General features: G+C 41.8%; 1 protein-coding gene across 7 annotated transcripts in view; it reads left to right on the top strand.

Annotated features, from left to right (window-relative positions):
* Nucleotides 1-608: 608 nt before the first annotated feature.
* Nucleotides 609-26,544, top strand: part of CALD1 (caldesmon 1) — a 197,374-nt gene continuing 171,438 nt past the window's right edge. For 5 of the 7 annotated variants that reach the window (XM_074585194.1, XM_074585231.1, XM_074585260.1 and 2 more), the window contains exon 1: nucleotides 609-900. The gene's annotated coding sequence lies outside the window, so the exon portion shown is untranslated. The remainder of the gene's footprint in view (nucleotides 901-26,544) is intronic. The other 2 variants (XM_074585202.1, XM_074585269.1) reach the window with 1 other exon arrangement.

Below are 26,544 nucleotides of genomic sequence, written 5' to 3' on the forward strand. Positions count from 1 at the left end.
TAATGGCTAGATACATAGCTGTACGCCTATAAACTAAACCTGCATATCCTACTAGCCCAACTTGCTAAGGATCATCATCAAAGTTTTGAATCCCTTTAAAAGTTATTTTTCAGAACACGGATATTCTATACATAACTTCTGTCATACTAGTTGAAATGGAAACGGGCTGCGAAGGCTGCCAACTCATCTTTCATGTGCCTTTCCCACTGGTGTGTCTCTTTCTGCAGAATCAAGTTTGCACAGCAGAGCATTTGTGTTCCCTTTTACATGTGGTCCTCGTTAAAAAAAAAAAAAATACAATGAAGTTTAGCTGTGGTGAAATTATTTATTTGATTTTTTTTAAACTGGTGCAAAAAGTAAATATGTTTACTGTGTCCCTTTCCATTCAGTGTATTTCCTTTTTTAAGCTCCATTTGTGTTCAACAAGACAGCCTCTTTCTCCAAGATTAACATTTCTTATGATTGTTCCTGACAGAGGATTTACTTTCAGAGGCCCTGCTAAGGATAACCAAAAAAGGGCATGTAGCAAGACAGTTTTGGCAGCTTGCACGAATTTTCGGAGCTTTTTAGGTCTTGGTTTTCTGATGAGTGGCTTCCTGAGCATGCCTAGGGAATGACAGGCATCTCTGCAGGCAGGCTGAACCCACCTTGGCTTGTGCGCAGTCATTGGCTGCCTATTAGAATAAATTGAGGACAATGCATACCGCTGCCTGCCAATTGTAAACATAAGGGATATGTATTCACTTAGCATTGACTTTTGGGAGGGGCCAAGGAAAAGCCGTAGTTTTATTGAATAGGGCTGTGTGTGAGGCTGCTGGTGTGCCTTTCTTGCTGTGCTCCTGCCCAAGCAGCCAGTTATTCATTTCCTTCCTACTAGTTGAAAACTTTTCAGCCGCAGAGGTAAGGGCTTAAGATACGTATTTGTTTGGGAACGAGCTGCTCTGACTGCGTTTGCGTTACGGCTAGAGATTAAGCAGCATGCGAAATCTAACGAGCCGTGGAAATAGTGCGAAAGTGTCGGATACTATTTTTCCTCCCCTCCTCTCTTTGTGTCCCCCGTCCCCCCCCCCCCATCCTCTTTCCAGATGTTCGCGGTGAACTAAGGGAGATATCTGTGCCGGGCGGGTGGAGGGGGTGCATGCTCGCCCACCCCAGCAGACCCTAATGCGGAGGTGTGGGGGTAAGGCTCTGGGTGCAGGGCAGGATCTGTGCTGGTCCCACTCCATGTGAGATCCTGCAGTGGGTCTGTTAGTAGAGAAATAACCTATCTGTCCTTTCTTTCCTTTTTTTAAAAAAAAAAAATAAAAGGAATTGCAATGTAAACATTTTTAGCGTGGTAATGGCTGGTGAATTGCTTTTAATTTTGCAACCTAATACCTGAGCTTTTAGTGCAGCCTGACTGTAAAGGCAGTCTCCCGGCGTAACTGATACAGATACAGTAAAGCTCTGGTTCATGTAACTGATCTGATACTTGCTGAAGCAGATGTCCGTCATGGCAGCCTTTCATAGAAGTATTGTTGACAATAGACGGCATCCGTTTTTGTCCTGTCTTCAACAAGCGCAGCAGCGTATTGCCAGAATGTTGCTTGTGAAGTTGCCTTTCCTGTTAAAAGGGGGAGAAAAAAAAACGTGCTGGGGTGGGACTGGAGCTCTTAAAAGTCTTGGTCTCTCTGTGTGTGTATGTCAGAGCGCTGCCGGGGAGAGCCAGCGAGCAGGCTCTCCTTCCCAGCTCCTTTGACATGCTCGGACAGTTTGAAAGCGTTGTGCAAGGCTGGCTGCTGATAGCACGATATTCGGCGTAGCAGGGAATTTCTCAGGGAAAGAGCTGGGAAAATGAAGGGGAGGGATGGAGTTAGCTGCAGATGGATACTTGGGAGCAGCAGACGTTGACCAAACTACTAACCTCTGGCCAGATCTGCAGCGATATAATTGATTTTTCTCATGTATCATGTATTGTTTTGGAAGAATGGGCAAGATAACTGTTTTAAAATAACTTTTTGTGGAGTATTTATTTTCGGCGGAGTGTTTATTTTCAGAGTATGCAGTTTGTATGCAATTTTGCCTAGCTGAGAAGGCTTCTCTTGCTAAAAGGCGTACAGAGGAATAATTTGTGAAAATAACACATTCCCTCCTTGGCAGCAGCTCAAAGAAAATAAGGAGGGAGAGTGTTTCTTTGGTGAGAACTGTGTATTTATTACAATTTGTCTATTTTAGATACCATACTGTGAATGATTGTGCCTGTATGATTTGCCATCAAAGAACCCTGGGACCCTACCTCCATTCTTTCCCTGACTCATTAAATGTAGCAGTAGGTTCTCTTGGAGCATATGTATCTGCAGACAAATTTCATACCTTTTTCTCATGCCATTGTGAGACAGAATGAGATCCTAAAACTACGTACACCAAAACCAATTAAAGGAACTCTTTTAACATAAATTGCAAATGTAGCGGTGCTTCAAGAAGTGGTCCATTTGCTTAATTAAACTGCCTTTAAGGTAAACTGGATCCGAACTATTCTCAACATATTTGAAGAAAGTACAGGTCTGCCTTTCTTTGGGAGGCTCTCTGATAGGCAGGTATCTTAGTCAATAAAACCTGCACACATTAATGTAATACCTAAATCAGGATGGCAGGGGAGAAACACCAGATAAGATGCCTCTCTGAACAAGAGGCTAAAATGAAATACCTTGCATTTCCTGAAAACTCCTCTTTGTTGCAGCATGCAATGACAAAGAGGATCAATTCCACAGCTTTCATTCACAGGATTAGTCTTGGTGAAATCAATACTATCATTAACGGATGCAGGATCTGACGCAAGGGGAGTCCTGTGTACTCCGAATACGCTTTGACAGTGAGTGATGTAAGCATGTATTAGGAGAATACGGGATTTTCCACAATTGCTGCTTCATACGCTCGCGGCATTATTCTGACATGGAGCAGCCTAAGAAAGGGGTAACTTCCCTTGCCCTTTTATTTCTTGTCCAACACTGATACGCAATGTGACGGTGACACTGAAAGCTAGGTGATTTGAAAGGAAAGGAGGGGCTGCAAGTTCTTCTGGCTGGCATTAGAGGGAAAGTTAAAGTGCATTAAGATGGGAAGATTTCTTATTCCTCAAAGTCTCATTCATGGGGCCACGTGTGGCACGGAGGCATGCTGGTCAGCATCTGTCCAGGCCCACACGGGGTTAGGGCACAGCAATACTGATTCCAGGTGGTGAGACTAGAAAAATAAAGGAAGGCTTTTTTGCTGGCTGCCTTCTAGGAGGCAACTTCTGTCATTGAAGAAAAAGAAGCCAAGGAGGGTCTATCAAGAACCTGGCTAGAAGTTCTCCTCGTTTCACCCTTCCGTGCATGCAGATGAAGTGGCCCTGCCTATGGGGGTGACTTTTTTCACTGCAGAAAAGTGAGAGCCTGCAGGACTTCCTTCCTGCAGGACAAATAGGATTTGAATGCCCTGGGACTGTTTAAAATACTTTGCTTTCTCACTAGCTGCTTACATGAGGCCTATTCCATTGGCTGCCTGAGTTTTAATTTGTATTAAAGATCCAGTGGAGTTGTTAACTCCTATCTGCCAAGGGTACAATTTGGTTGCATTTGATCGCTGTGTGTGAACAAAGAGGGACAGGAAACCATATATGCCTAAGAAAGAGAGAGCCAAGAGAGCAGCATTAGCTGTCCATCTGCAGTGCTTGTCTGGACTCTACTGGGTATTGCAGAAAGCACCAAAAAAGGTAACAGGGCAGAATGGGAAGCTCAGTCCTGTGAACCTTTCTTTGCCTCTGAGAGGAGCTTTATGGGGAGTTTGTAGGATTGGACTCCAGGTGTACAAAGCCTGAGGCAGACAGGCCTGTGACTGCAGAGAGTGGGAGTCTATCTTCAAAGCAAGTTTTCATTCTTTAAAAATTGTCTCTTCGTTGTAACTACCCCCTGGCAGCTTGTAACAAGAAAGCTGCTTCCTTGCTAGAGCTCTCACCTTCAGAAATGTGCATGTGCAGGGGCCGGTTTGCCGCTTTTGTTTGTAGCTCCTGGGTGGTTTAAAACCCTGCGACCTGGTGAGAATGGGTTTTGGGGGCACCTCTACTAGAAGCAAGGCATCCGCCGACATCCTGGCACTGACTCTTTCAGCGCTGGTGTTAGCTGGGAAGCTGTAGCATGCCTCCAAATGGTCTGTCAAGGGTTGGGCTAAGGCTGAAATTTGACTCAAAGGCATTTGAAGATCAGATTAGATCTGACCTTTCTGGATGAAACACTGAGGTCATAGGACAGTTGAACTATGTAACAATTTCTTTTTGCTTTTCCTGATGCTTTTGTACAGTTCAGCTAGCCCAGCGGGGAAGGGTGCTCAGTACACTGTAATTTGGGATCCCTCCCACCCCTGGGGGAGCTTGCTCCTACTTTTCTTGAAACAGATTTGATAAACCAAGAAGGTTAGGGCACGTAACACCGTTACTTAGCTGCTAGCCCTGGTATGTTAGCTGTATGGTTTACATCCTGCGTAAGAAAGTGCTTCTTTTCATGTATCATTTTTTTTTTTTCCTTTGTAAGTCTGCTTAGTGCTGATAAATGATGCGGGGCCGGCAGCCTGGCTGCCAAGCAGATACCAGCATTAGCAGCGTGGTCCCCACCGCGTCCCTCTCCCTTGAGCATCACTTGACTGCTCCTGGGAGGAATGCAGCCTTCTGGACTTTCTCACTTGCAAACCTCCTGGCTTCTGCTTCTGTCTTGCAGCCACTGCTGTGCATCCAGCTACAGCAGCGCCTGGGTTTGCTGGGCTCTGAGCTGGGGTACTCACCTCCTCCACCTGTGTTCAGGAACCACCACTGCTAACTGATGTCTCTTTCCCCTTCCCTGCCCCTTGAGAGGCAAAAACTCCGTCCGTGAAGCATAGGGGCACATCCTGATCAGAAGATCCTGCCTATATCAGTGTTCATGGGACTTTGGGTTGAAGCCAGGAAGAAGTGTTTGAGGGGACAGTCCTGCTGGGGTGAGAGCAAATAACTGAGGAAGCAGAGGGAAGAGAGAAAGGGAAGGAAGCGGCCATATCTGAAGGCACTGGAGTAATTTCTCCTTTGAATTTTTTCCTGTGGTCATAAATACCTGGGTGAGTCATTTAATGGCTGTGTGTCTGTTTCTGTATCTTCAAGTAAAGGATAATCCATGCCTTTTTGTATTTAGCCCATGGGGCTGCTGGGGCTTAATTCATTATTGTTTATAAAGAATTTGTAATGCCAAAATGCTAAGTTTAAGCACTGGCTAAAACCTTATTTTTGACTGATTTCCCAGCAAGATCATATAATTTTTCTTTTGTTGTTGTTCGCACAGATATGTAATCTACTAGAAATAACTTTTTCTAGATTCTGGGTATAATACCACAGAAACCCAGCGAATGAGGTGGAAGATGATGCAGGGTCAGTAGTGACGCTGAGCTGACACATCTGGAGGGAATTTCTTGGGTGCTTGCAGATTTAACTGCGCTTGCTGTGTCTGAGACACAGCCTACCTGTGAAGTTGTCGTGCATGTACCACAACATGGGATGATAGCTTTTTCCTTACGGACCCGTGATAATGTCATAAGCTTGGAAGAGAAACTACTGAGCAAGCTGTTGAACCTTATCTGATTGTCCAGTTTCATGTTGATGAGAGCACTTGAAATCGTAACTCCTGGGGCCAGGCCAGGCTGCAGTGGGGAAAATATTAGGGAAAGATTTCAGGCAATGGAAACAACATTACATGTTTCCACACCCTCTTGTGTACAGAATACAAATAAAGAGCATTTCCCTTGAGACCCGCTGTGGAGGGTGTGAAGCAAAGTGGAACCCACCCGTTTGCACATTTTCTGGTTTATGTCCTTAAATGGCAAAAAAAATCTTTGGAATTTAGCTCACAGAAGGGTTATAAATAGATTTGTGGAGATAAAGTTTTGCTGTAAATGCTCTGGTTTTGGATCTATTTGGAAGAGTGACTATAGGCCAACAAATATGAAAGGGGGGGGGAATTGCTAAATGCAGGAAGGCAATTTAATTGCACGTAGTGTGATATGCGTGCATATACGTGCGTGAGTGTGTGTGCACGCACACCCCCCTCCACCTGCACTGACCCTCCCATTCTTCCTCAAGTATGTGGAGATTGAAGGGGCATGGAAATCCCTGCGTGCGCTTTTGAAAGTGAAATAACTTGGAGCGAGGGAGAACAAGCATTCATGATTCATCAAATTGCTAAGGGAGCCTGAACCTATGACAGCTCTGTAAACAAAGGTCCTGAGATTTGTTGGCAGCTTGTTTTATGTCCTTCTCCAAAGCAGCTGGCTCTGGCTAGGGAGAAGCTGTGTGAGGCTGGATGAACCCTTGCAGAGCGAGCGCAGGAGCAGTGGTTCTTGTGCTCCCTCAGAAGTCAAGGTTTGGTCCTGCAGACTCGTGCCAGTTGGATTCCAGTCATCATCAAAGGGAGCTCTGCTCAAGTGAAGGAGTCTGTGATCAGGCTCTCGTTTGTTTCTTATTTGCAGGGCTTTGATGTTCCCGTTGTCTTTCTGTGACCGCCACAGGGCATGTTACTACCCTTTTCCCACTTCATTCTTTTCTTTGACAGTGAGCTCTGTAATGGTGAAACTTCCACAATATTTTTTATTTTTTAGCCACAGTGTTCGCCCTGGTAAAACCTCTCTCTCATCCCAGAAGCAAAGGCAGGACCTTTTTTATTCCTCACCTTTTTTAGAGGACCTAGCAGTGCTTGTTCCCAGATCATCGCTGTCTAATTACCCCCGCTTTGTTCCAAGTACAATTTCTGCTCAGTCTTCTGGTATCAGCTGCAGACGGAACAAAGGCTGAGGACTTTTCTGCATCTTCCTAATGACCTAGTGATAACCTGCTTTCTCTCAGCAACTTCAAGAGCCACCGAGCCACGGGAGAATTCGGCTTTGCTCCGGCCTAGTTAAAGCTCGTAGGTTTGGAAAAGAAATTTCTAGAGCTTGTCTGCAACGTGTGGAAATGGGGGAGCGGGTTTGGTTTGCCTCTGAGATCCGGGGAAGAGTTTGGTCAGCTCTCACTTGCCCGCATAGCTTAACCTGCTGGTGCTGCAGGCTGCCCCTAGTCAGCACCCTTCATGGGGGGCTTTGGAGTGCTGCACCCCTGGGTCCTCAGAGAGACTTTGCTTTGTTTTCTGGCTTTGGGAACAGCTTAGCCCCATACGCAGAGCCACACCCCTGCTATGAAAATGAGGGGTTTCATTCAGATGTCTGATAAGCCACAGCTGTTGCTTTGCCACTTCAAACAGAACTTGGATTATAAAGACTGAAGTGCAGCATTTTAATTGCTGTAAATATGAATAAGAGTGTTTAGGCAATCCAGATGATACTGAGCCAAGCATTTCTGTGGCTAATGTATATTACACTGACAAAAGCAGGCCAGCTGAGAATTTCCCTACCGCTATCCCCAGTAACTTAAAACATCAGTTGTCTGTTTTCTGCTGCATTGGTGAAAATGAGGGAGAAGTTTTAACCTGGGCATTGTTTGGCCCAAATCTGATCTTGCTTTCATCAGCTGTATAGTGATGTAAAACGTATTGTTAGTTTAAAAAAAATAATATTTGGGTCCGATCTCAGTTACCTTAGCGCAAATCTGTTTGATTTCCTCGAGTTACTCAGAATTCACAGTGGGCTGCTTGCAATCAGAAGCCAGCCCTTTTTGTTTGGCTTTCTACACATCCCCTAAAGGACGACGGCAGCAGGAAATTGGGTCAAAATCCCAGTAACGAGCACTCACTGAGAAATGATATTTCATACAAGAGAGGGCACTGCAAACCCAGAAAGCCAGTAAAATTCCACTGCTCATTTGCTCCCTGGTGATTAAAAGGCCCTGCCATATATGGGAAAGGTCTGAGCTTCATTCACTCCAACCACAATAGTAAATGGCTTATTCACTGGACGCAGTATGCAATCAAGGAGCAATGCCTTATGACAATAAAAAGGAAAAGTAGCAACTTTTGCGTGCAGTTTCCTCCACTGCGTGTTATTAAAAGCCCTGTAACTATTTTTGTTCCCCCCTTTATTTAGAGCCCTGTAAACTGCAGTCAGTTTGGTTTGCCGCTTAACCCTCCCCCCATAAAACCAGATGCACCAGCCTATTTCCTCTCCTTCCCCCTATACAACCCGAACAAGAAAAAGACATTTCCTTTACCAGTCCGTATAAATGTAGCTTCTCTGTCTTCAGTGCATCTACTGTGGATTTATATGACTAAAGGCTGGGATTAGTAGACAAAAAAAATTTATTCTCACCCAGGTATAAAGCACTAACTTTAACAAAAGCAATGATTAAAGCCAGTATTTCAGAAACAGCGATGGGACCACAGGAGTGAAGCACATAGGAAATGTTTGTGTATGAATAAGGATGAGTTTTGGGGAAGGAAGGAGCAGTGTGCTTTGTATGGGAGTTGCAGAAGGGGGTCCCAGGTGCTCCACACACCCCTCAGGGATTTTCTTTTCCACCACATCAGTTTCTGCAGTGAAACCCTATACAGACGACAATGAGACGCAAAGTCATTGGAGCACAGTTGTGTTTACATTCTTGCGTTTCAGTTTATTTTGTTTAGGGATCAGTACTCTCTCTGCCATCAAAATCATGGAGATAAAGTTAATTGGTCTAGTTGCATTTTATTTCATAAGGACAAAGACAGTTAAGCGACTGCAGCAATGGAGCTATGTAAGGATGTCTGCTTGCTGGAGACTTTCTGGAGTTTTTATTGTTTGTTTGTGTTACGTTGAGTACCTTAGAAATATGTGTGTCATGTTAATAGATTTAGAGATTGTCTGGGATCCTACCCCATGTAATTATGATGAAAATCCACATCTTTGTGGCCAGAAGGGCTGATTGATCAGTCTGATCTCCCAGACTGCACGCATCATTGCACACCATCCAGTTACTCATGCTTTGAGGCCACTTAAACTGACAGGGTTAAAAGGGATGTTGTAGTCAGCCACAGGACAGCTTGGCTGGATTTGAAGCCAGCCTCCCACTCCTCCCAAATGTTGTTGTGCCTGCCAGGAAGGACCACAGCTCTGTGACAGCAGAGGTGTGGTTCAGCTTCTATTTTCATACACATCTGGGTGCCTCTACAATTTTCAACAAGGGTAACTGGTAATATGAATTTTTGTCCGTGTCAGGAAAGCAGAGTTTCTTGCAGGCGACCTGGCATGGGGTGATAACAGATTTACCCTGGCAGTTTAGGCCAGCTGTTGAATGGCAGCCTTCAAGTCATTTGGCTTCTCAGTAGCAGAGAATTGCTTTTTGACACATGGTGCTGCCTCTGTTTCTAGCGTTAAGGAAAACTGACCTTTCTGTTTGGTACTCCTTCCTGTCCGATACCTCTCTTCAATGAGAAGAAGTGGGTTTGGTTTTTTTCATTATTATTTTGCTAAAAGTGAAACTGGCTCCCTTAACTGCATCTGGAATGTCAAGATCTTTCAAGTCAAAGAGAGGGAGGATGTAAATTAGGCCTCCTTTGAGATGTTGCCGCTTTTCATCCCTGGACAGCATACTTCTGAGGAGATGTCATTTGACCGTTACCATGAAGCTGTGCAAAGACTGATGCCCACTGAGAAACCCTAATATAGCCAGAAGAAGCACTGTTAGGCTGCGACAGCCGGGTAATGTAGCAGTAACACATGTGAATGCTTCTGTTTTCCAGCTCTTGGAATGATCAGGGAGAGCCAATCCAGGGATCAAAATAACTATATATCTAATCTGCTTCCCATTTCTCCATCCAGAATTTGGATTGTGAGAAACTTTGCGTTATATCAGCTTCTTAAATGGCATCTGGAGCCTCTGGCAAAAGTCCTTGAATAATAAGCACATTTGATGCAATAATACTTATTGCATGGTTGAAAAAACTTATTTCTTTTATTTTTACCATCTTCAGTCTTCCTGAGCCCAAATGGAAGATGTGAGACTGCTTTGTTTTTCTTTTTCCTCTTAAAAGAGGAAAGTGTAAATGATGCATGCTTGGGAGACATTTTTCCCCTGCTTTCCCTTCCTTTAAGTGATTTTTGGCCAAGCTTGGTGGTTGTGCAATCTCGTACTGACTACCTGTAGAGAAGCTTTGTAGAAGTTCTTGTTCAACTCTGGTGTTCTGCACTGGCCATGACTGGGAGTTTCCCTTCCCTTTATTCTTTGGGGTCCTTCAGTAAAGGCTGTCAACGTCATCATTTTAGAAGATACATTTTTTTATTTGCATTAATGTTTTTTAGAGCAACGCCCTTTCCCGTGGTGCTGTTTGTGACCTGCCTTAAAGCTTCAGTCCATTGTCTAACAAAGGACTTAAATGGTCAGTAAAGATGTTTATTGCTTCATCTGTCAAACCAAAAAATTAGTGTGTCATGCCTGGGCCATCTGCTCTAACAACCCAATCGTTTTTCCAAAATAGGCATCGTTATTACTTTTCTTTCTGTTCACTATCTTCTGTAATAGATGTGAACTCTTTTCTTGGAGTCAGTACATAGCAAACTTAATATTAGCAAAAGGGGAGGGAGTAATGGTGTGATTGCCTTCTGTATCTGATAAAGATCAGTTCATCTTAGTAAAAAAAAATAAAAATGAAAGGAATTTACTATATGTGTAGGAAATGCGTTTCGTTATAAATGAATAGATTGAAGTGGTGACAGACCATTCATCTGACTTATATGACAAAATAGACTTATACAGTCCTGAAAGCCTGGAGACTGGTGTGATGAACTGGAAAACACATTATAATCTGAGTACGTTATTTCTGTCTCTCCTGTGACCCTTCAAGGCAATGGAAAGGCACTGATGGAAAGGCTGTTGGCATTAGCAGGCATAGAACCAGCTTCATCGATCTTGGTTCAGTGCTTACAGGTCACTGAGGCTGAATTTAAATCTTTACATTCAAGGTTTTTCCCTGATTTAGAATTAAATACCAGAAGCTATAGGCATTAAAAAAAGAAAGCCACAACCAACCCCCTTTCCCCCCCAAACCAAACACAAAACTAAAAATTAAAACCTGGGAAAGACATATTAGGTCATCTTGTCCCTTTCCTCTAGGCAGTGCAGGATGATTCCCTAAAGTATATTCACACGTGTTTTGTCCATAAACACCTCTGTTTATTAACAAAATACAATAAGCTGTAGTTTTTCGGTGAGGATTGGGATAGTTTGCTGCACTTTCTAGTTTTTAGCAGGGGGAAATAGCTATCATTCTAAAATGTGTTTCTTGGCCCATGGATATTGCTCATGTGAATTCAAGCAAAAAAACCCCTAATGAATGGAAACTTGTAGAAGAGTGAACGGCAGCTGGTTTTATTATGGACCACGGCTCTGACATGATCTCACGCTAGTTTAATACAAGTGTTACCTCACTGACTTCAATGGAACTGCTTTTCATTTGCAAGGGAGTAAATGAGGCCAAAATCAGACAGAGACCTAGGGAGACTCTCTGGGAGAGGGTTTTAGATTGGGGAATGTACTTTACATACTTATAAAATATACGGGCATATCTGCATGTGGCAGTAAATGTGTCAGGCTGCCAGGGAGAAAGGGCCGAATTCTGCTTTGAATAGCACCTGTGTAAATCTAAAATGAACCTTAGGGGTAATGTGCCAGGGAGGGCCAAAGAAGTATCTCGTTTTTCTGAGTGCTGGGCTGAATTTCTTTCTTACTGCATTTCTGATGTTTCCTTTGAGATGGTTCAGAAATATGACAGAGTAAAACTGTTCTGCAGGGAGCTTCAGGTTTTTTTTGCTTCTTAATTTCAACCATATCAAATTAAAAGAGAGGTTGTGATGACTATTGTGAAGCCAGCTCAGACAAAAGCATCACATGTGCAGATGTTCTGCCTTGAAACTATCAAAGCAAGCAGTGAAATAAGAACCGTGTATTTCTGGAGTCAAACCTCTCTTCAGAATTGTGCAATATTGCATCCTCCTTCAAGCGCAGCCTTCGGCTTAGCTAAATCTTGCAAAATTGTAGGATGGTGGCTGTGCTCTATTGGAAGTGTAGCTTTGGTCTTAAGGGAGAAGAGCTTTAAAACTTCTTGAAGCCCAGCAGAGGTGTTCCTTTACAAGCAGGATACTTGGGTGCTACAGCAACGGCCTGCAAGTGTGAGATGGGCTCTGCCGTTGCTCTGTGTATGAGGAAACGCAGTTGAAGACGTGGCAGATAATTAAGAGTGAAGAAAGGCCTGGGAGCGAGGCTTTGTTGTCTTGGTTTCTTGCTTCTTGTGTTTTGGTGATCCTGCTCGCTGCTCTCCTGTATGGCAGTGCCTGAGGTACAGGCCCGTCTGGAACCAGAGTCTGCAGCCTCTTCAGAGTGAGCTTTGATGTGTTTTAGGGTTAGAGTTTAACACAGCTCCCTTGATTTTAGCAGGATTTCCCATCAGTGTTGGATGCTGGTTTCAGATGCTTTTTGCTTTGCTCAGTCTTCAAAATGGGGATGTTTACAGGTGCGTGGCGTAAAGTTTCATTGTGGTGTGGTTTGCAGTGTGATGCACTCCCACTGATGGAGGGAAAACATTTTAAAACTAAGGAGTTATGCAGTGTTAACTTTTATTTTTACTTGAGGTTTTGATGGAAAGCAGAATGGTGGTAATTAAGGTTAATCTAGAGGCCAAAGTCTCGAGGTGGGGGGGAAGGCAGTAAAGTATGGGGAAAGTTTTAAATGTCTCTATCTGCTTGTTTAAAAGGAAGCTCTTACGGAATGAGGATACAAGTCTCTTTTCCATCTATTAGAGGTTTCTCACTGTTCACTATCTGAGCCAAAGCTAATTATAATTGTCCACAGAAAAAGTGCAGCAGAAGCTGGTGTCCCTGTGGTTCATACAACTGCTAATTATTCCCAGTGGGGATGCAGAAATGCGTTCTTACAGAATTGGTCTGAGATCACCAACTTGTTTCCCCGAAGGATGCTGTTCTGCCATCAGACCGAAATGACTTCTGCTGGCTGCAGTGCTTTGCCAGATTCACAGTGGTAAACACGAAGTAGAGGCCCTATTGCTCAGAGGATTTGCGATGAGATTTTTAGTCCTCTCTGGATCTTCCAAGCAAAATAAGTGCTTCTGAGAGAAACCTGAGTTGGGAGAGCTCTCGTTTGAATACAGCACAGAAAAGTTTTCTCCTGCTTCTCTTCTGCCCTGAAAATCTCCCTGTATTCTGATTTTAATACTGTCTTTAGCTGAACACAACTTGCCAAATTCAACCTGACCTGTATATGATAAATAATGTTGTGCACATTGTAGGTCCCTTCACTGAGACAAAAATGACTGGGGTTGTGTGAAAAGTCAGTGAAAGAGGTAGGGGCAGAGACCAGAACTTCTGTCTCCTACAGCAAGATACACAGGTCTAAACTATGCTGTTATCCCAAGGCACGATATTCATAGGCCTATGATTTAATTACCCTTTTGCACATAGCTCCTGGGACTACCATATTGACCGCAAAGAAAGACATAAGTAAGCAGGGTAATTTTTGTCTGTGAAGAACGATTAGAATTTAAGAGCATTTTAAATGCATTTAGGAGTGTTAGGGGATCCCCCCTGTATTCAATGTCTTGGGCATCTGCTGAACATTCTTGATCAATTTGGCCACCCTCGATCAGTTTTGGTTTTGATCAGTAAAAGCACAGATTAAGAGATGCTGAACCAGATTTCTGCTGCCGGATACTTGCTGCTGCCGGGAATACTAAGATGGTCTACGTCTGTGGACTTGTATTGGTACCACACTTATTGTATTGGACTGATTTTAAGCAATTCTTTTCTTTATAATTTCCTGGAAGTATTCTCGGGAAATGGGCAATGGGCTCTGTAGGCAGTGCATCTGTCATGCCGGTTTCAGAAAGCAGAGGGGGTGCTAAGTTCTTTGGCGAACTTCGGTGCAGCCATGAAAGCTGTGGGAATGCAGAAGGTCAGATGGTGTTGTATTCATTTTTGCCATGTCTAAAAGTGTTGCGTTAGTTGAAATGCATATGTCAGAAATGAACAATTGGGATTTTATGCTGAAACATGCCTAGGACAGAGAAGGGCAGGAGGCTATATGGAAATAGCTGTGTTCCCTATACAGTTTTGGGCGCTGCCTGCTGCACAAGGAGCATAAATATATCTCTTTGAAATACCAGAAGAAAAAGCTTTATTTACCTACCACACGTGACTGCATTTATACAGGTGCAACTGGCTTCAACTGAAGGGCCATTTTGATGAGAGATGGAATGTCTTATTTATATCATCAATATAAATTACATCTTGACGTTTACATGAGTGGTAGAAAACAAACACACTTCACTTGTGTTGGTGTTCTTGTTGTGTGCATAAAAGAAGACCTGTCTTCCTTACCCATGTGCATTTTCTGTAAGGACATAATGCCCCTATTCAGTATTCATGAAGAAGGTAATGGCTATCCAGCTCGGCTGCTTGATGAAGAGAGGCAGTCACAGAATTGCAGCCAGCTGAAATCACTGATTCTTGTGATGGAAATTGTTTATACATTTTTTTCTTCATTAAAAAGAAATGCAATTAGTGGTTTACAATGTTTATATGATAGCATCAGCTGAATCCTGTTCCAGTCCATTGCATGCTCTTTTAACATGACCTACAATATGCATAATGCAAAAATCTGACTGTGTTTTCCAATGCTAAGTGCAAATTCCCAATGCAAATATGAAGCTTTGTCAAGCTGAATTAAGCTCCCTAGGTGATATCAGGAAGGGTTTTCTTGGTTTGGTTTTGGTTTTTTTGCAAATAAGGATGGAGGAGACTCTAAATAGAAGTAAGATGGTATGCTGCGACTCGAGAGGATTAGATCTTGAATTAGAATGTTACATTAAATCTAAAGGCTTAAGTCAAATCACTGCTCAACATTCACCTTTTCAATTCAGTGATCCCTAGAAAGTGCTTTGGGGAGCCAGCTGTGCTTTCAGCAAATTTCTTCCTAACAAGGCAGAGGTGTCAGTTCAAAACTTTTGGGTGTGCCGGCAGTACTAAGAGGATGTCAAATTTTAAACCTGCTAGTTTGTATGAAACTGAGTCGCAATGCTATCCCGGATTGCTTCTTCTTTTACCGGGTTGCTTTGTTTGAATGTGTTTTGCTTCACTTCAGCTTTATTGTTCAGATATTACTTCTGGTTTAATAATATCACAGCAATATAAAGCTTCTGGACAATCTTTTTAAGTAGCTTTTGGGCAATTTTGCTGTAGCATTTTACCACTTATCACATTTGAAACCTGAGCAATCTCAGGCCAGGTTTACCTCTGAAGCTTATTTCTAACTACTTGTGATGCTACAGAATACATTTCTGGAAGTGATGCAAAAAGAGCAATCGTTTCCCCTCTCCCTCGAGATTAAAACAAGCTATTGTGTCCACTAGAGTACTAAAGAAAGAACTACAGAAAAACATCAATTCTGAAAATCTTCAGTACATTATTCAGGGACGATCCATACAAACAGTGAAATACCTTCTTAGGGGTGTTGCACATCAGAAGTGGTAGGTATTCTGCTATTTATACACTGTGGCATGGCATTTCCAACAGTTTTTGGAAGTAATCATTCCAATATTGTGGTGTCCATGATGCGCGCACAATAAAATCTGAATTGCCTCAATACAGTGCTTCTAGGACCTTTTAAATTGTCATAATTTGGATTTGGAGTTACTCTCCTAAAAGAGCAGTTCTTTTGCTGTCGGGGGGGTTTTCATCAATGCCTGTTCAATTCTGTTTTAGTGTTTCTTCTCCTACTAACAGCTGATCCAGACCGCCCAAAGAAACATGTGCCTGGCTTTGACTTACCCATCGGAATGTGGTCAGTGGCTTTACAGTGCCTAACACCACTGGTGACTGAGGGGAACAGGACCTGAAATTTATTTTTGAATGCTGCTTTGCCATCAGGCAGTTCAGTCACTGCTCTATTGCCAGAAGTACCAGATTTTGTTCGGAACCTCAGGTGTAGACTCAGGTTTACGTGGATTGGAAAAAGCTTCATTTAAAGGAGCCCCAAAATTTAGACATTTAGGTAATTGCTATCTAATTATCATAGCCTTGTTAATATGATGAGGAAAGAGAGAAAGGAATATAAGGTACTTTGAGCTAGCAGATAAGAAATATAGAGCCTGTAGTACGTGCTAGCTAGAGTATGGCTTTTTTTAAAATGTGCGTATGGTTAGCAGCTTTAAGCACTGGATGCTGTCTTTGATTATAACAGTGCTGAACTTTATCTGCAAAATTGAAACCTCTGATTTTCTAGTACATCAGTAAGTGAAACCTAAGCACATGTAATCTGTAAAAATAAATGTAATTACTTTAGCAAATGTATTACAGCTGGCCAGGTTTAACGTTGAGATACCTGTTTCTTATAGCTGACTAGTGTCAGAAGACAGAGGTGATGGCTTGAGCTGAGCTATGCAGACAGAAGGGAGGAGAGAAATTATTGCCTTGCGTTCTTCTGTGGGTACATTAAAGGGAATTAAAACTGAGTTGTGGTTCTGACCTTTGACACTTCTTCCCACTATTTTCTTCTGTTTAAAGCATCTTGGTGAGAGTAGCCTTTTTAATTTCAAAAGCTCTGGTAAAATTGTAACTAGGCGAACTGCTTCAAAATTGAACACTTGATAAAATCTTCAAGAACACCTAAGGCATCTGAAAGCTGTCACTGACCTCTTTCAAGGTGGTAGTGTGCTACCCTAGAGCAGGAGATGGGACTCTGTTGCACTCCATTTCTGGTGCTGCTTTGGTTTTGCTTTAGCAGACTTTTTTTGGCCTTGTCTTGTTTACTTTATCTATAAAACAAATATTTCAGGTTTCTGCAGTAGCACAGGGGTCAAGGGCTGGCTGCAGCAAAGCGCTTCAGTGTTGGTCAGTGATTGCTACGGTGATAACGGTAAGCTCATGGAGGGCTGCGGAAAATCTCTGTCTGGTCAGACCACTGGCACAAAGCACTGCTTGCACGGGTGTAGCTCTCTTCATTATTCTCCAGATTTTCCCCAACAAACTTTGGTGTCATTTCCTATTGTGGGTGGGACCTTATTCGTCTGCTACAAAAGCGTACTTATTTCCTGATCTTTTGGAAATTTCAACAGCTAGAAATCCTGTTTCTCACAGGAATGTTGTGACTTGAGACTTAATTAGTATCTACAAAGTGTTTAGAGGTCCTTTTAATGAAAGGTGCCCTGGAAGTGACAAGTGCATTGTGATATTGTTAACTAAAGTGATGCCTACAAGAACTAGTGGCTAGATAAGGCTATCATCAACTACTCAGCTTTTTCCGTTCCTGTTCTTTGATCTTGCAGGTTTCTAATTCCTCCTTTTCAGCAGTTTTAAATTCCCCTTTGCAAAGAATGTGTGGTGTTGAAGTAATGTAGACCAGCTCATTTTTGGGTCACCAATCCAAACAATTGGAGCAAATTATTAGGTTTACAATTTCAGTCTCAACTTTTAGAGCACTGGGTTTTTTATTTTTATTTTTTTTAGAATTGCACTCTGGGAGACTTAACATTTAGGAATCACTATCTTGGGTAGCCAGTGCAGGTTACAGGACAAGAGTACTAATAAAATAACTAAGTTACTTCGTTGATCAATTAAAGTACTGCCTGCCCCCCTGCTCCCCTTAGAAAAACAATGTCAGATTTAAAACATTCAAGGATCTTGGTATTACAGCCAGGCCCAGCTGAGGTGTGATGGCTACAGGAAGAGAGGACTCAGAGGGAGTTCCTATGCATTTCACACTACTGCAAGAAACAGCTGTAATCTTAGCACTTGTACTCCTGTGGGCAGATGTGTAATCGTCCCTCAGGAGGGGGAAGCATCATTTCTGGTGTGTGGCCCATACTGAGGCATGTCTGCAAGGAGTTGCAGCCTGTTCGCCTCCTACCCCTACAGTAATTCTGTTCCCTGAGGAGGCTTTTGTGACAGTAACGTAAGCAATAACAGCCCTTAGGGGTCCTCTGTCTCTGATTCCGGGGCGCATAAGTTGCTGCCTCTCCGTCTTTGCTCCAGTCTTGGCTGTAGGACCAAGACGAACTTGGCCTCTGGTGCATTGGAGTTGAGGTATGTGTGGCTTATCTCTCTTCGGGCTACTCTGTGGGGAGTTAGCAGACAGAGAGTACACATGGGACCTTGCTGAGAGGTGGCCTCATTCTTGTACTCACATATTCTGGGTTTTCCAAGAGTCATTTTCCTCCTGTGCGATGTTACTGGGAATGTTTTGTGGCATTGTATCTTGATCGTAACTCCCCTGCCTCTCATGCAGCATCTGGAAAGAAAAGCTGCAGCAGAGGCCTAAACTTTGTGGGTGTGTGTTTTTGTTTTGCTTTACGTTGCCTTTCTTTTTTTTTAAGAAGGAAAATTGTAGTTTTTAAATGACCTGCAGACATTACGTGGGCAGAATTCCTGCTTCGAATGGTTCCCAGGATACTCTGCATTGTATATGGCCCCTAACGCCAAACAACTTGTAGCTGAGATTTGTTTTGTTTGCTTGCAAAAGAAAATTAATATATCATGATGGGCAATGCATGGCACATAAGTCAAACTACACAAACAACTAAGGATTTTTGTGTTCTTATATCTGTCCATGGATAATATTTAGAAAACAAAGTCCTTTGAAAACCTTAAGGAATTTTGGCTGTCTTTCAGAAATGGTAGAGTTAAGTCAATAAAATGCTCAGCAGAGATTGTATGTCCCCAAACATATTTTATCTTGACAGGTTATATACTATTGAAAGCTGTAGCCATGACTTGAAGCCAAGTTAGGAAAAGAACACTTCTGTTACAGGGCTGCATTTGATGGGAATCTGAGGAGGGGAAGGGAGAGAATAGTGTGTGCTCTGAGAATGCCAAATGCAGAAAGCTTCCCTAAGCTGAACTTCTGGGTTGTATAAATCATTGTAACTCCGCTGGCATCAGTGGGTCTTTACTGATTTACATCTCTTGGGCGTCTGGTTTGTTTTTTATTTTACACAAACCTAAATGCTCTGGATGCATGAAAGCGGGGGTTTTAATAGAAATTACATTGATGGGTAGTATCTTGGAATCTAAGTATTAAAGTTTCTAATCAGTGTCATTTGCCTTAAAAAAAAAAATAAATTAATAAAATGGGCAAATGGGGTAATGTCTAGCCTCCAAGACCTTTGCCTGCACCAAAGAAATACACTTTGTTTCTCTGCACTGATGTGGCTTTATTGAAGTTTGCTCATCAAAGAGCTTGCTTTTATGCAAGAGTTTGACTGGAAAGAATAGGCTTTCTGGGTAGGAGACAGGGAGTTATTAGCTATGTGACACTAGAACAGATACTTTACTGCCCTTTTGGTCCTCCCATCTGAAAGGAACATGAAGAATTCATTCTAATAGCAGGGAGGATAAAATCTGTCTGTCAGTGATACCTGTGGAATGAAGCTCAATACATCTAGTCACACCGTTGCATGATTATAACTCTTTGGGTGTACAGAGACAGAAGAGTGGTGTCTGTGTAGCAGCAAATTGCCTAATCTCTGTTTTGTTGTATGTAGCCTGCAAATCAGTAATGAGAAGGACTGCTCTTTTTTCCCTAGGAGAGAGATTTAATGTAAAGTTTGTAGTCTGACACTGGGTGTTGTGTGTATCGATGGGAAGATGATTACTCAATGATTACGCATCGCTTTTTTTTTTTTTTTTTAGGAAGATGGAATTCACTTTGCAGGTACTATAAGAAAATTACATGCAGGCAGCACAGAATGGGCTACAACAGCTACTGTCAAGGGTAGGGAAGAGTAACTTTGAAGTGAATTTGGATGGTACCTTTGACCACTTAATTGGCAGAAAATGGAACAGTTTTGGGTCAAAGTAGTGAAAGAATTAGAGGATTTAAGTTCACTTCTCAGCCATCCTATATGAGTGTTGGCAAGACACTTAAAAAGGGAGTTTAAAAAGTCTGATTTTAAGACAGACTGTGCTCCTGAAACCCTTTGGTGCTTTGGAAAATCGTTAGCATTTTAGATCTTGTAAGAAGACACAGGGGACCACTGGTGGTTGGTGACTTCTCTTGCCTGTCCTCTCAGAAGCCTGACTTCTAAAAGACCCTGAGCACTCTTCATGTAAGGAAGAGCTACGATGTGAAAGTTTATCAAGCTGAGTGTCTTAAAAACAAGTATGACCATAAGTCATGCAGCAGCATGTACTGCCTTGTAGGGTGATATATAAAAGTTTGTATTAAAAAATTGATCAAATTGTATTCACAGGTGTAAACTGAATTGGTTTTACTTCATAAAAATACCTTGAGAAGATGTGTTTTTGTGTTGGTACTATTAAAATAGATATTTTTGAATGTAATGCTTCATTTAATTTAAAAAAAAAAGTTGGAGGAACGTTTATTTTTTCCTCCTTAAGTGTTCTGTCCTTGAGGCAGTGAACAGTGGTTTGAAGCTGATAAGGGATGCAGTTGAAAATGCAGCTGTTGGCTGCAGGGTGGAGGCAGCTGTACAGAATTGAAAACCATTGAGGGCCAGCACTTCAGCTGGCATAAGATGGCAATAGATTTTTTTTTTTGGTGGCTTTGCAATGTAAGTCCAGTGCTCAGTAGAAATCCCTATATTTTCAGTTCTCTCACATTTTCATTTAAAATTTATCTTATGATTTGTATAATTGGAGGAAATTGCTCTTTTTGGAAATCTGCTGGGGAGAAAGGCCATAAGTTAAAGTGCCTTCTTTGCTGCAAGTTTCCCAACAAGTGACTTAAAGAATTGCTAGAGTGTCTTTTGTTTGTTTGTTTGTTTTCTCTCCCGCATGCTTACCCACCACGGCTATGCATGTTGGGCCGATAAAAGGTTTCATTTTTCCCTAGAAAAGTCTTCTTTTATCCACTTAGGTTCAGTCAGATATTGGGGGGCAAAGATTGGACATAAAATGACATTGATCACTGTGAAATTTTCTCCCCCATGCAAGAGGAGAAAGCCATGCATATGACTTGGAAAATGTATCTGAATTAAATCAACATGTACCCATTCATTTTTTCGGGGCAGGGGGCATCCAAAGCTAGTGGTGACATTACTTACAGGGAGATTTTATCAGGAGATAAAGGGTAGCTTTCTCCACCCTCCCATAAACTCAGCTAGTGCTGCATGGCATGGTGTGGCGCGCTCTCTCTGTGTCTTGAGGTAAATGCCAGCCAACCTTCTCCTCTTCCTTTCAATGGTTACGCAGTGGGGGCAAAACTGGACTATGCCAAAGCCATTTCACAAGGGCTTGGGGGATTTGTCTTGTACTGTATTTTATTGACTTCAGCTAAAGCAGGATCAACTCCTTAAGGTCCAGGAGTAGCAATTATAAAGCACAGCATGTTCAATAAAGTGAAAGCGTTTTTTTTTTTTTCATGGAGAGTTCCTACATTTTAATTAAGAACTTTCACTAGCCAAAGACTTTATTGAATCTTCACTAGGTGTTTTTCTTCTGATGACTCTTGATCTTGAAATATATTTGATTGGATTGGGTAACTAGAAGATATTAAACCATACCAGGAGCTTGTAATTAGATACTGCTTTTGAATTGTGTTCCTCACCTCTACTTGGATGACTCATTTTTTAGAGACATCTGCTGAATGAGGCTACATGATCTGAAGTTCTGGGGACTGAATGGCACAGTGTGATGCAGAATTGTAAGGTCGGATCCAGCTGATGTCAGAGAAATTACCAAAAGTTGTTGCTTCGCAGTGATTTAAGGAATGCAAAGCAATATATTCCTGCAATATTCAGGAAATGCTTTTCAATTGAGTTCTTAGGACATATTCTTCCACTACACCCATTTAGAGTAATTCTAATCATTAGTAAATTAAAACTAGAGATGGGATGATTCAGACTGGACGTTAGGAAGAAGTTCTTCACCATGAGGGTGGTGAGACACTGGAACAGGTTGCCCAGAGAGGTGGTGGAAGCCCCATCCCTGGAAGTTTTTAAGGCCAGGCTGGACAGGACTCTGAGCAACCTGATCTAGTGGGAGATGTCCCTGGCCATGGCAGGGGGGTTGGAACTAGATGATCTTTAAGGTCCCTTCCAACCCTAACAATTCTATAATTATAGCTCAGGATTTAGTTTTTTCTTTAGGGAAGCGTAACGAAACCTGCATTGCTTAGCCTCTGCCATAGCTTTTTCTAAATAGAGGACTTCGTCTTCAGGTTCGTCTATCCAACATCTTTCATCGGCACTGAATTCACTCAGTTTGTCATGGTGCAGTAACCTCTGAAGCACGCTTGTTCAATGAGGTTGTTTTCAACATTGTGCTGAAAGAGTGAAACCTGTAGTGCTATGAAACAGCAATATAATGTCAGGCAGGTCCCCCAGAGAGAAAAGAGTTTATTACAATGTGTATACTTAAACAGACATGGCTATGGTTGCATAGGACATGACTGCTTTACTTCTGAAGCAATTTACCAATTCTAAATGCAGAACCTTCCATTGTTGGTCAAATTTTGCACTCAGCTAAAAATGTGCCAATATTATCTGAGGCTTTCATTCCTTCACGTTTTTTTCTTCTCCCTAGCTGTTGAGAAGTTGCATAATGGTGACTGGCAGGGTAAAGAAAATCTAAAGCAAAAAGGGTACAGCAAATGATTGATATACAATGCGTACAGATTTTTAAATGTGAAAATGGCCACTCTGAGCCAGCTGAAGGTAGTGCTGTTATTAAAAGTACCACTAAAATCATGAACCAGTTCAAGTGAAGCGGCATTTTGGGTGTGGAGTCAGAGTTCTTCAGAAGTCACACCTCACTAAAAGCAGACATTCTCTTTTTGCTTTCACTGGTAGAAATCCAGATGCATGTTTTAAAACTCAGTTTACTCTGGATCTGTACTCAAGTAAGCAAAGACAGAATATTGGTCCAGATGGGGATGCTTAAATCACCAGCCCATATCTTCATTTCTCTTCTTTTCCTTTAGTTTATCCTCCCTTTGAAATCCTGGCCACCCAAGAAAGTGTGATCTGGAATATTCTCTTAAAACAATACCTGCAAAGTTATTTGAGATTGCTGATTCATTGCCATCCTTCCTAGGGTTTTTAGCTTTTCAATTCTTTCTGCAATGATTTTTGATTGTTGGCAAGCCCAAGGCAATAATAAAGAAGCAGCTAGTCTTTCGCTCGGTACTTGGTTGTCTTATATCCACTAATTTCACTCGTGGCAGAATATGCTAATGGTAAGGTACCCAGGCACTCAGCATGATTGTTCATATCATGTTTCTTCAAAAATATAATTTATTGGAAGCTTGCTTACAAGATGTGCTGGATGAGTTGTGTTGAAATGAAATTAATTTTCTTTCTAGAAGAAGATAGCCTAAACAGAAGCTTTTATCGGAGTTCCCTCCTGCCCTGAAAGAGCCCAGCTGTTAGGAAGAAGGCAGGGATGTGTGCAGCCTTTATACTCATGCAATGGTTGGTCTTTTTGTACAGATTGTCAGTAGGGCTGCTCATTTATAACAACTATAGTTGTTTTTCTGGTCAAGTAAAAAACTGTCAGGGTCGTGTCTAAGGAAATCATGTTCCATTGGTGCAAAGCGTCATCAGGTGTCATGAGGTAGATGAGAAAAAAATAAATTTGCAAATCTTTCCAGCCATTTAGCCCTTGACTGTTATTGTAAAAAGACTAAAGATACTCAAAATACACATTCCGTTGGGTTCTCTTTCCAAATCTGAAAAAACAAATAGTCTATCCAAAGCCTCTTTAATGGAAAATGATTCCCAAGGGAATAGAGAGCTTCTGGTTCTTTTCCAGTAACAAAAAATTTAGCATTGAAACAGGAAGTGCATATAAATATCTGCTCAGCAAATACACTACGCATTTATATAGTTAAAAGTGTAGAGGTTAAGAGTGTCCAGTTGGCACTGGGAATGCTCCAAGTTCTCCAGGCTTACGGTTTCATTATTGTGTTTGAAACCTTAGGGAAAAATATAAGTACTTATCAAATATTTGCATTTATCCACTCTCTTGCAGATCACTTGCAAGAATGATATTTTAAAGATTTCCTTGAGCTTACTTGGTGGTTGTGGAAATTCTGTGGTCTGCCCTGTCCCATACCTACAAGTTTTGGGGTTTGCTTAGTTGTTACTCTTTAAATTTCTAAAATAATTCATGAGAAAAAGAAGAAAAAATAACATGCTGGAGCAAGGAGAGAAGCAATCTCCTTACCATGTGCCCTACTGAAAAAGGCTTTTACAGAGTGAGGGTGATGGGAGAAGCAGAGCTTGGAAGCTTTGTACATAAAATCAATGGTGGGATATATTCCAACGTCAACAAAATATACTGTGGATCTACTTCTGTAACCCGTAACTCCCATAAACACGCCTTTCCGATATGAAAAGTACCACAGCTCCAGTGGGATTATTTGAGTGAAATGGGTTAGCAGGGGAGGCTTGGCTCTTTCTGACAGTAGTTCTGTTTGGTAATCTTAAAGCAGATGGTCCCTCTGGAATTCGGACGTGATTTTGGGAAACATGTATCAGAAATGCTAGTCTTTCTTGAACAGTTATTACGATAACACGCCAGAACTGGAAACCTCTGGAAAAAGTGAAACGAGGAACAAAAGGAGAGCTACTACTGGGAGATACTACAGCTGCTACTACTTATAACTCAGATAAAAAGCACAGATGATACTGGGATCGGGACAGTGCAGGGATAGTGAGCAGTGATGAAGATAAGGCAGCTGTATAGTGCAATCTGTATCACTCAATAAAGTGAGTCTATTCAGATAAATTGTTGTAATGCAGCCAAAAGCAAAATCATATATCCAGGAACAAGAAAAACAGAATGAGGGCTTGTATCTTCTGTGTATGAACAATATAGAAGACTTTAATAAAAATCAAATCTTGGTACCTCCTTGGGGAGAGATATTGGCTACTAACAGGCTCTATGATTCTAGCAGAGAAAATCCGATCTAATAGCTAGAATCTGAAGCCAGACAAGTAAATTAGACACACATTTTTACACTCAGAGTGATGAACCACTGGAAGAATAAGGTTCGTTTGATTCTTCAGCTCTTGGTGGTGTTAACAAAACACGACATCTGCTTTATGTTGCAATGTCCCACAGTTCTGGGTTTTTTTCTTTTTTTCTTTCAGTTCAGTAGTCACTGCAGGTGTGCTGTGTGCTATATGCTATGGGGGGTTCCTATGCACTAGGGTCACGAGTCCTGCTAGACAAGATAGAATCTTTCTGATCACACCTGAAGCGCGAGTGTGTTGTAACAGGAGTGTTGAGCTTGTTTAATTAAAACCTCGATAAGAATACTTTCTTACAGTGATTAATAAACTGTGCTATAGAACCTGTCTGGAGGAGCTCTCACAGAAGTTGTCCAGAGACATCTGGAAAGACAAGAAACACACACAAAATACGATGCATGGAAAATTGTAAGCTCTTACAGAGCAAACGTGAAGGCTGACATTGACCTATTGCAAAATGGCTTAGAGGTCCTCTGCATTAGGGAATCAGAGACTGGGAGCAACCAGCAAGGTACGTGCTAGATGCTTCTCTGAATGAGGGCTTTCATGGGAGTTTTTTAGACTGGAATTTATTGTAGATTTAACTTCACATTAGTGACTCACGTAAATTAGAAAAAGATAACATGATACAAATGAGATGTTCTGCTCTGCCGCATCTCCAGAGTGAGAGCAAGACACAACTTAATAACTAATAAGGATGGAATCTCTAATTATGAAATGCTTCAGTAGATGGTAGGTTTTAATCTACAGCTTATACAAAATGGAATGGATTCACTTTGAGCTATCTGTGCCTTTCATATTAATTTTGCTTTTAGATTTTTAGGAATAAGGTATTAGAATCTTGTACGCTATCACTAGACCCAATTAGTGGTGATTGCTGATTAGCAGTTCTATAGCACAATGTGGGCATGACTTAAAAAACAGAAAACCAAACCCCATTCCTTTTAGAATCTTTACTGTCTAAGTTTTCAGCAGAAATCAGGATGCATTTTTTTGTAGGTTTTTTCATTTGTGATATGGTCAGAAAATGGGGGGTGGGTGGGAAGGAAGGCTAATTCTGCTGTGGCATATACAATCTGCAGTAATTGGGAAGATTGCAAACAAAAGCAGCTATAAAGAAGAATCAGCAAAGTCTGGGGGTGTGTGGATTTGGTTTTTTTATTTAACTTTACATTCATACTCCTGAGGAGGACTAAGAGAAAAGAAATGTGAGAAAGGGCAGTGGAATTTAGCAAGAGACTGTTGAATTTAGGAGGAAAGGTGAGGAAAAAAGAAAAGAAGATATCATTGGATCTGCAAGTGTGGGAGAGAGGAAAGAGGGCAGAGGTGTCAGGAGTGAAAGAGAGACAGGCAGAAACAAGAAAGATGGGTGCAGTTTTTGAAGAATCAGTCTGAAATAATGCTCTGTAATAAAAGAGGGTAGGAAGGAACGAACAGAAGGTGAGCAGGTGATTGGAATGATACAGTCATGGAGCTGACATCAGAAATACTAGCCCTGGGCACTACTGGAGGTGACAAACTGTAACACAGATTTTGAAAGCCGTTGTATTTCCATTTAGGTGTGATGTTATTCAGTATGTTGTAGCCTAGTAGTGGCGATTTTGTTAAC

The sequence above is a fragment of the Larus michahellis genome, chromosome 1, assembly GCF_964199755.1.
Source record: "Larus michahellis chromosome 1, bLarMic1.1, whole genome shotgun sequence".
NCBI lineage: Eukaryota > Metazoa > Chordata > Aves > Charadriiformes > Laridae > Larus > Larus michahellis.